Consider the following 8,683-nt stretch of genomic DNA (forward strand, 5'->3'; position numbering starts at 1 on the left):
GAAGGCTCTTGAGGAGATCGTTGAGGGCCTCGGTCCCATGGTGGAGGCAGAAGCTCACGTTCTGTCTTCAGCCGCACTGACTCGCGTCCTCAGCCATCTGCACCTCCGCGACCCCGACGCCCACCTTGACAAGCTGCTGGAGCCTGTGGCTGAAGATCTCTGCAAAGCCGCCGCCGCAACTGTTCAAGGTCAAGTGGAAACTTTGCTAGGGAATTTCCGTGGCTTTGTCTCCGATCCTCTGTCTGGCGATGTCGTGGATCCTGCGGCTGGTGGTGAAGGTGAGAACATCGTCGCCCACGGGGGAGCACCTTCCGCAGGCGACGGCGACATCCAGGGTGACCTACGGCTATTCTTCTCGTTTCATTCCTGCGACATACATCAGGCCTCATGGAGGCGTTTAGACTTTTCATTTGGTATTGTGAGAATAGTATGCTTGTAATATTTTCTTCGAGATTTTGGGTTTTCCTTCCTATTTGCTTTGTTCTGCATCAGCAGAGCCCGGCCCCGCGCATACCTCAACCGCCATTGGGCCGACCAGAGACCAGGACAGTCCAAGGAGTGAGGGGCTACGTGACCCGTTAGGCTCCTGAGTCGCGATGCTCAGGAGTCCCCCTTGACGTGCGAACAACATATAGGGAGAGTTCGTGAGGATAGATTAATGTTCTACGTCGGCAGAGCCCGGCCCCGCGCATACCTCAAACGCCATTGGGCCGACTGGAGACCAGGACGAACCAAGGAGTGAGGGGCTACATGACCAGTTAGGCTCCTGAGTCGCGATGCTCGGGTGTCCCCCTTGACGTTCAAACAATTCCCATACCTGCCCTCGCAGAGGCCTCGGGAGGGGTGCACGACGCCCAGGTCTGGGGGACCTGGTTGGGTGGCATGCACTTGGGCGTGACCCGAGCGCAGCCCCCGTGCCCAGCCCCCTCACGCGACTCTCCCGAGGGGAGGCGTCATGGTGAGGCGCTGAGCTCTAGGCTCCCTGAGGTTGGTACGACCGTGGGGTCGCCCTCAGTTGTTTATCACCAGCGCGGAGCATAGTGCTTCCGCTTGTGCACGGGAATAGCCGCTCCTCCGCAGTGTTGATAGCCAGCGCGGAGCATGGAGCTTCCACTTGGGCGTGGGATGGGGGCCCCCTCCGGGAGGAGCCCCAGGGGCGTGTACAACCCCGCCCTGACACGTGGCTTGCACGGCAGGGCTGCAAGGTCTATCTGGGTACTCGTGAGCCAGCGCGGGACTCACGAGGCCCTACCACAAGGCGGGTTGCGCCTGGTCTTGCGTCTTAGTGACTGTATGTCCCTGCAAGGCGGTTAGATGCAAGCACTCTGCGTCCTCAGGTCCCGGCCCTCGAGCGATCTCAGCCGCCGCTAGTATGACAGGTCGCGATGCCGTGGTCAAGGCCAGGCGGTGAGGGTTGGAGAGCCAGTAAGAGCCACTGAGTCGCGATGCTTAGGAGCCCCCCCCTTTAACGTGCAAGCGGGTTGCATGGGATAAACAGAGCCGCGGCGGGCGGCAACCGAGTAGGCGATAGCCGTCGGCAGGTTAAGCATGAAGAGCAGATCGACTTGGATAAATGCAGGAAGATACATGCCACTGGGTCTGGCCCGAGCAGCGTGGGGATGATGCAGCCCGAGGGGCGCCCCCAACTAGGTAAGCTAAAGATATAAGCAAAAGGGATACATGCCACAGGGACGGACCCATGTGGCCTGGGAATAATGCAGCCCGAGGGGCACTCTCAACTTAAATGAACTTGGAAGATGCCACCTGGTCCTGTAGACGAAGTAGAGTTGGTGCAGCTGAAGCCACACCTTGAAGGAATGGCTCCTCATGAGCCACCGGGACCCTGAGCCTCGGGAGGCTCTGGGGGCTCAGGAGGTTCCCTGAAGACTGTCTCCATCTCTTCCAGGACGGCATGGTATATGGCCTCCTGAGCCGCCAGTACACGCCACAGGTTGCGTTGCTAGGCCAACGCCACGCTCCGCAAGCCGAAGGGCATGCAGACGTAGCTGTGTGGTGGACACTCGCAACGACCCGCACTCGAAGGCTAGAAGTGCTCCTGAGATGCGGCCCTATTGAGCCCTGGGATGTCGATGCAGACCCACAGCCCGGCATCCTCGCCTGGATGGGGGGCTGCGCCTTGTGAGCGGTCGTGGCCACGCATGGCCCTTGCTTCTTGCAGTTCCTCGGTGGTCTTGGTGATGAACTCCTGAGCGGTGGGCACACCTTGCCTTGTGCTCTCCTGAGGAAAGTGTGCCGTGAAGCATGCTTCCAAGTGGTGCCCAAGCGCCTCCCTTGTGAGGTTGGCAAGGTCTGAGGCTCTCCAGGAGAGAGTCACCGAGTCCTGCCTGAGGAGGGCGCCGGGCGCGCTTTCCTATACGGTGGAGGGAGGCGCCCCTGGAGCGGGCGCTGATCCTGACGAGGCTCCTGACATGACGCCATCTGCTTGGGCTCCTGCGCAGTACGGCAACTTCTTCTTGGGGATGGTCTCCGGAGGGCCTTCACTTCTGCTGTCAGGGTTGTCGATTGCTGTGGCTTGGAAGGCGCGCTCAAGGGAGCACACCACATCCCTTTCTTCACATGGGACCGTGATGATTCCCCCGCTTCCTGGCATCTTGAGAACGTTGTAGCCGTGGTGAGTGACTGCCATGAACTTGGCCAGGGCTGGATACCCGAGGATGGCATTGTACGGCAGGCGGATGTGCGCGACGTCGAAGTCGATGAGCTCGGTGCAGTAGTTATTGCGCTCCCCAAAGGTGACAGGCAGGCGGACTTGCCCTATCGGTGTGGTAGAACCGTCAGTCACTCCTGAGAAAGGCTTGGTTGGCTGGAGCTGCTCATAGGGCACTTGGAGGTTGTGGAACATGTCGACGGATAGGACGTTGAGCCCTGCGCCGCCGTCGATGAGAGTCTTGGTGACTTGCACATTGCTGATGACTGGGGAACACAACAATGGCAGGGTGCCAGCGGTGGCTGCGCACTTGAGCTGTTCTGCCGAGTTGAAGGTGATGGCACATTGGGACCACCTGAGTGGGCGCGTGGCCTCGAGCTTGGGGAGCACCACGTTCACCTCGCGAGCGAACTGTTTAAACATGTGCTGGGAGGCGGGGGCTTGAGCTCCGCCCAAGATGCAAGCGATCGCACGCGGCTCCTGGAAGCCCCCAGTCCCCATGTCCTGGTGGTGGTCATCATTCCTTCTCGGTGGCGGCAACGGGGGAAGACCGGCGTTGCCCTGGGGGCGATCCTCACGAGGCGGGTCCCTCCAGGCGCCCTCGCGAGGCTGGTCCTGCCAGCGGTCCTCACGAGGCCGGTCGCACCACTCCTGGCGTGGGCCACGGTCGTCGCAGCGTCCACCTCCGCGGCCGTAGCCCCAGTCGTTGCGCTCGGGCCGTCGACCGAAGCGTCCTTCCCGGATGGCTCTGAGCTCTTGACAGTCACTGGTGTTGTGGGTGTTCAGGTTGTGGAAGGCGCAGAACAGACGGCCGTTCTTGGATGACTCGGGCTGATCTCTGCCTCGCTTGGTGTCGGGCTCCGCTGCGAGCACCACTGCCTCTTTGCACTTCACGTCCTTGGCCTTGGCCTTCTTCTCCTCCACTCCTGCAGCTGCCAGCTCAAGGAGAGAGAGGCGCCCCTCCTCAGCTCTTGTGCACTTGGTCGCTAGGTTGAACAGCTCCTGAGATATGCAAAGCTCCTCTTGGATAGCCAACTCTTCCTTCATCTTGACGTCATGGACGGCGTCCGAGAACGCGGAGATGATGGCTTCGTCCGTGACCTTGGGGATCTTGAGGCGGGTGTTGTTGAAGTGCTGGATGTACTTCTGGAGGGTCTCTCCTAGCTGTTGCTTGATGCGGCGTAGATCGCCTGTGGCCGGTGGGCGGTCGCGAGTGCCCTGGAAGTTGGCGACGAAGCGGTCGCGCATATCGTCCCAGGAGGAGATCGAGCCGTGCTGCAGGTTCAGGAGCCAGGAGCGGGCCCTACCCTTGAGAGCAATGGGAAACCAGTTCGCCATGACTTTTTCGTCGCCGTTGGCCGATTCGATGCTCAGCTCATGGAGCTGCAGGAACTCCGCGGGGTCGGCGGTGCCGTCGTATCGAGGAGGTAGATCTGGCTTGAACTTGCCTGGCCAGGCAACGCTACGCAGCTCAGGGGTGAAGGTGCGGCAGCCGGCCATGGTTGCCGGGGCCCGTTTCGGAGGTGGAGCTAGGTCTTGACGAGGTCCGCGTTGCACCACTGCAGGTGGCACGCGATCTTGGCAAGGTGGCGTGGGGAGCGCCGGTGCAGCTTCTCGCGGGCGCGGGATTTCTTTGTAGCTTCTTTCTTCACGCGCGGGCGCCGGGCGCGGTGGATCACGTTGCGGAGGCGCGCGCCTTGGTGCCAAGGCACCGTCTTGGGGTCAAGGCGGTGGAGGCACACCATGAGCCCCGTCGCCTGTGGCTGGTTGAGGGGGAGGCAGAGAGCGAGACGGCGTCGGAGAGCCCCCTGCGGCACGGACGAGCTCGGCGACGTGGTCGAGCCACTCCTCGTAGAGGTCGTCGACGAAGTGGTAACACAGGAGCTCGTTCGCCACGATGAGCGTGGCCCGTGCCTCCATGGGAGCGCGGTGCGTGTGGGACGAACAACCAACAGGGGTGAGTGATGGAGTAGCGGTGCAGCCATCCTGCCGCACCAAAGGATGCTGCGAGGACGCCTGCTGCTCGTTCCCCACCGGACCGGTGGCAGCGTTGGCGGCGGGGGACGGAGAACGAGGAGGTGGCCCACCGACGGGAGCTGTCTGAGCGACATGGGCAGCGAGGGCAGCCCGATGCTCAGCTCAAGCGCGGCGAGCGTCCGACATGGAGACGACGGAGCGACGCGTGGGACGGACTGACGGAAAGGAAGCTACGGCGCACCCTTACCTGGTGCACCAAATGTCCGATGTGGGGTTCCAGCTAACCCTTAAGGTTCGAACACTGGGGTGTGCGTGAAGTCTTTCCCTCCTACCGATATACGCTCAAGCTCGCTAAGATCTTGCGGACGAACTCGATGAACTCACAACACAGAAAGAAACACTACAAAATACAGACACATCCGAGACATTTTGGGCCGAACGAATTTTTTTTCTGTCATACATATGACACTTTTATGACGGTAATTGTGACAAAACCCGGTATCATCATAGATGTGATGGGCTCCTACTTCTATGAAAGAAATTATGACAGAAAATGGGCTTTTCATCCTGGGCGGGCCGGAGACGCAGCTGCATGACATTCTTTGGGCCGTCCATGATGGAAAAAATTGTGGTAGAAGCGAGGGGGAGGAAAATTTCGGGGAGTTCCCGCTTACGGTGGGAGGTCGGGGGACGAGCGATGCGCGCTTCTCTCGTACACATACGCGCGTGTGTGTGAGGCGTTGGCTCTAACTAAACCTGAGCGAGGCATTGGGCTCTAACTGAAGCCGAGCAATTGCACTGCAGGCTACGCGTTACTGAACCCGAGCGATCGATCGATGGTTGCTAACTGAACCCGATCGAGCGATTCCTTCGCTACTGCTACTAACCGAAGCCGATCGATGCTGCCTCTGGATGAATAGTGAGCGTTGCGGGGGGTTTGGATGAACAGTTCCCGGTGGGGGTGGATGAATAGGACCCCGTGGTGTTGCCTCTAGATGAACAGGACCCCGATCGATCGAGCCGGTTGGGGCTGGATGAACAGGACCCCGTGGAGGGCTGGATGAACAGGACCACCCCGTGGAGGGCAGGATGAACAGTAGACGGTGGAGGGCAGGATGAATAGTAGCCCGTGGAGGGGTGGTTGAACAGGAGCCCGTGGAGAGGGCTGGTTGAATAGTAGTTGGTGGAGTAGCGCGCGGTGGAGGCTGGATGAACAGGAGCCCGTGGATGAACAGTCGCAGGTGGAGGCTGGAGGAGGTCGACGGTGGATGAACAGTAGCTCGTGGAGGCTAGAGGGGGTCGACGGTGGAGATGAACAGTATCCTGTGGAGTCCCGTTTTGTGGTACGCCACACCCCTCTCAATGAACAGGACCCCCGTTTCGACCGTAGCGCTCCAACACAAGTCCGTTTCCTCCGTTTTGCGGTACGCTACACCCCTCCCGATGAACAGGACCCCCGTTTCGACCGTAGGAGGTCCGTTTCCTCCGTTTTGCGGTACACCAGACACCTCCAAATCAACAGGATCCCGTTTCGAACGTGGCCGGTCGAACACAAGGTCGTTTCCTTCGTTCTGTGGTACGCCAGGCCTCGTTTCCATCGCCTGTTCCGTCCAAGCCCTCCAGATGAACACGACGCATTCCGTTGCCTCCCCATGAACACGACGCATTCTGTTGCCTCCCCATGAACACGACGACGACGCTGTTTCTCCGTTCTGACCTAGACATGTACACGAGCCCTGGCCCTGGCCGCTGTACGTACGTGTACATACTACGTGTGCGCCTCTAATACGACATGTTCGCGCCTCTACATCCACCAGTATATATGTACGTACACGTTCGCGACCAGAATGACAACGCTACGTATGCTTCGACCAGGTGGGTCCCGACTGTTAGGCACTTCCTTGCGTGTGAAGATGTAGCTGGTGGGTCCCAGCAGTCAGGGGCAAACATTTTTTTCACGAAATACGGTGGCCCGTCTGGTGGGTCCCCACTATCAGGTGGAGGAATAATTATTTTACACGTAATAAGGAGGCACTTCCTTGCTGCGGCCGTGGACCCAGCTGTCAGCCTCTCCACGTACAGTCCATGTCCGATGGAAGCCATTCCTTAACCACGTTGACCACGCCGCGCCGAGAGCACCAGGGCGGTGGACGACGACGAGGCTTAGGAAGGGGACGATGCGGAGCCGGGGAAGACGCGGCAGTGGATGCCCACGCGTAGAGGAGTATGAGGGTTCACTGGTTCGCTGTGGTGTGAGGCTGCCGTCGCCGCAGAATAACAGGGGGTGTGGGTGAGTAGAGGGATGGCCTGGCCAGCGGTGGGAGTAGTAGGGGCGGTGAGGCCTCCTCCGCATCGCAGCCGGCCACGGGAGGCAGGAGCACGAGGCACGACCGGCGCTGGTTTGGGCGGCTGGAGCAAGAAGACCAGAGGTTGAAGAAGCACTACGGCCGTTGGATGGACATCGTACGGTCACTGGAGCTAGAATCGTGCATATTGACTAAGTTGACAAAGCCCTCTGTCCCCGTCAACTTAGTAGGCCCACAAGTCAGCCTCCCACCAAGGTGGGTCCCAGCTAGTAGGGGGGTATTCATTTTTTGTGCGTAATAAGGAGGCACTTCCGGTGGGTCCAAGCTGACAGCAGGGGGAACGTTTTTTTGCGAAATACGATGGCCCGTCGGGTGTGTCCAAGCAATCAGGGGCAAACGTTTTTTTGTGACATGCTGGTGGGCGTCCGGTGGGACCCTACTGTAAGGTGGAGGAATAATTATTTTCTACGTAATAAGGAGGCACTTCCTTGCGGCTGCCGTGGACCTAGCTGTCAGCCTCTCCACATACAGTATTCTTCCGATGGAATTCGGTCGTTGACCACATTGACCACGCCGCACCGACAGCACCACGGCGGTGAATGACGGCGAGGCCTAGGAAGCGGACGACGCGGAGCCGGGGAAGACGTGGCAGTGGAGGCCCACGTGGAGAGGAGTACGAGGGTTCACTAGTTCGGCTGCGCTGCCGTCGCTGCAGAATAACAGGGGGTGTGGGTGAGTGGAGTGGAGGGATGGCCTGGCCAGCGGTGGGAGTAGTATGGGGGTGGTGAGGCCTCCGCGGCAGCACAGCCGGCCACGGGAGGCCGGAGCAGGCGGCACGACCGGCGCTGCTTTGGTCGGCTGGAGCAAGAAGACCAGAGGTTGAAGAAGCACTACGGCCGTTGGATGGACATCATACGGTCAGTCGAGCTAGAATTGTGCATATTGACTAAGTTGACAAAGCCCTGCGTCCCCGTCAACTTAGTAGGCCCACTATACTGGGTCCCAGCTAGCTGGGGGGTATTCATTTTTTGTGCATAATAAGGAGGCACTTCCTTGCGTGCGAAAATATAGCTGGTGGGTCCGAGCTGTCAGCGGTGATAACATTTTTTTTCGCGAAATACAGAGGCCGTTTCGATGGGTCCCAGATGTCAAGCGGAGGAAATCATTATTTTGCGCGTAATAAGGAGGCATTTCCTTGCGTGCGGCCGTGGACCCAGTTGTCAGCCTCTCCATGTACAGTCCACTTCAGATGCATGTCGGTCGTTAACCACGCTGACCATGCCACGCCGAGAGCATCAGGGCGGTGGACGACGGCGAGGCCTACGAAGGGAACAACACGGAGGCAGGGAAGACTCGACCATTGTTTTTGTTTCCCACGCGGACGGGAGTACGATTGTACGAGGGTTTACTGGTTCGTCTGCCGTCGCCGGAGAATAACAACAGGTGTGGGTGAGTAGAGGGATGGCTAGGCCAGCAATGGGAGTACGGTGGGGCGGTGAGGCCTGCGCGGCAGCATAGCCGGCCGCGGGGAGGAGGGAGCAGGCAGTCCCGCCGGTGCTTGTTTGAGCGACTGGAGCAGGAAGAGCAGAGATTGAAGAAGCACGATGGCCATTGGATGGACATCCAACAGTATACAGGCCATCTGTGGAAAGCCTCAAATCTGTGGAAAACAGCATACAACCCATCTGCCATTATTTCAAATAATTTACAACCCATTTTCTAATTCTTACGG

Source organism: Triticum aestivum, chromosome 6A (genome assembly GCF_018294505.1).
Source record: "Triticum aestivum cultivar Chinese Spring chromosome 6A, IWGSC CS RefSeq v2.1, whole genome shotgun sequence".
Lineage (NCBI taxonomy): Eukaryota > Viridiplantae > Streptophyta > Magnoliopsida > Poales > Poaceae > Triticum > Triticum aestivum.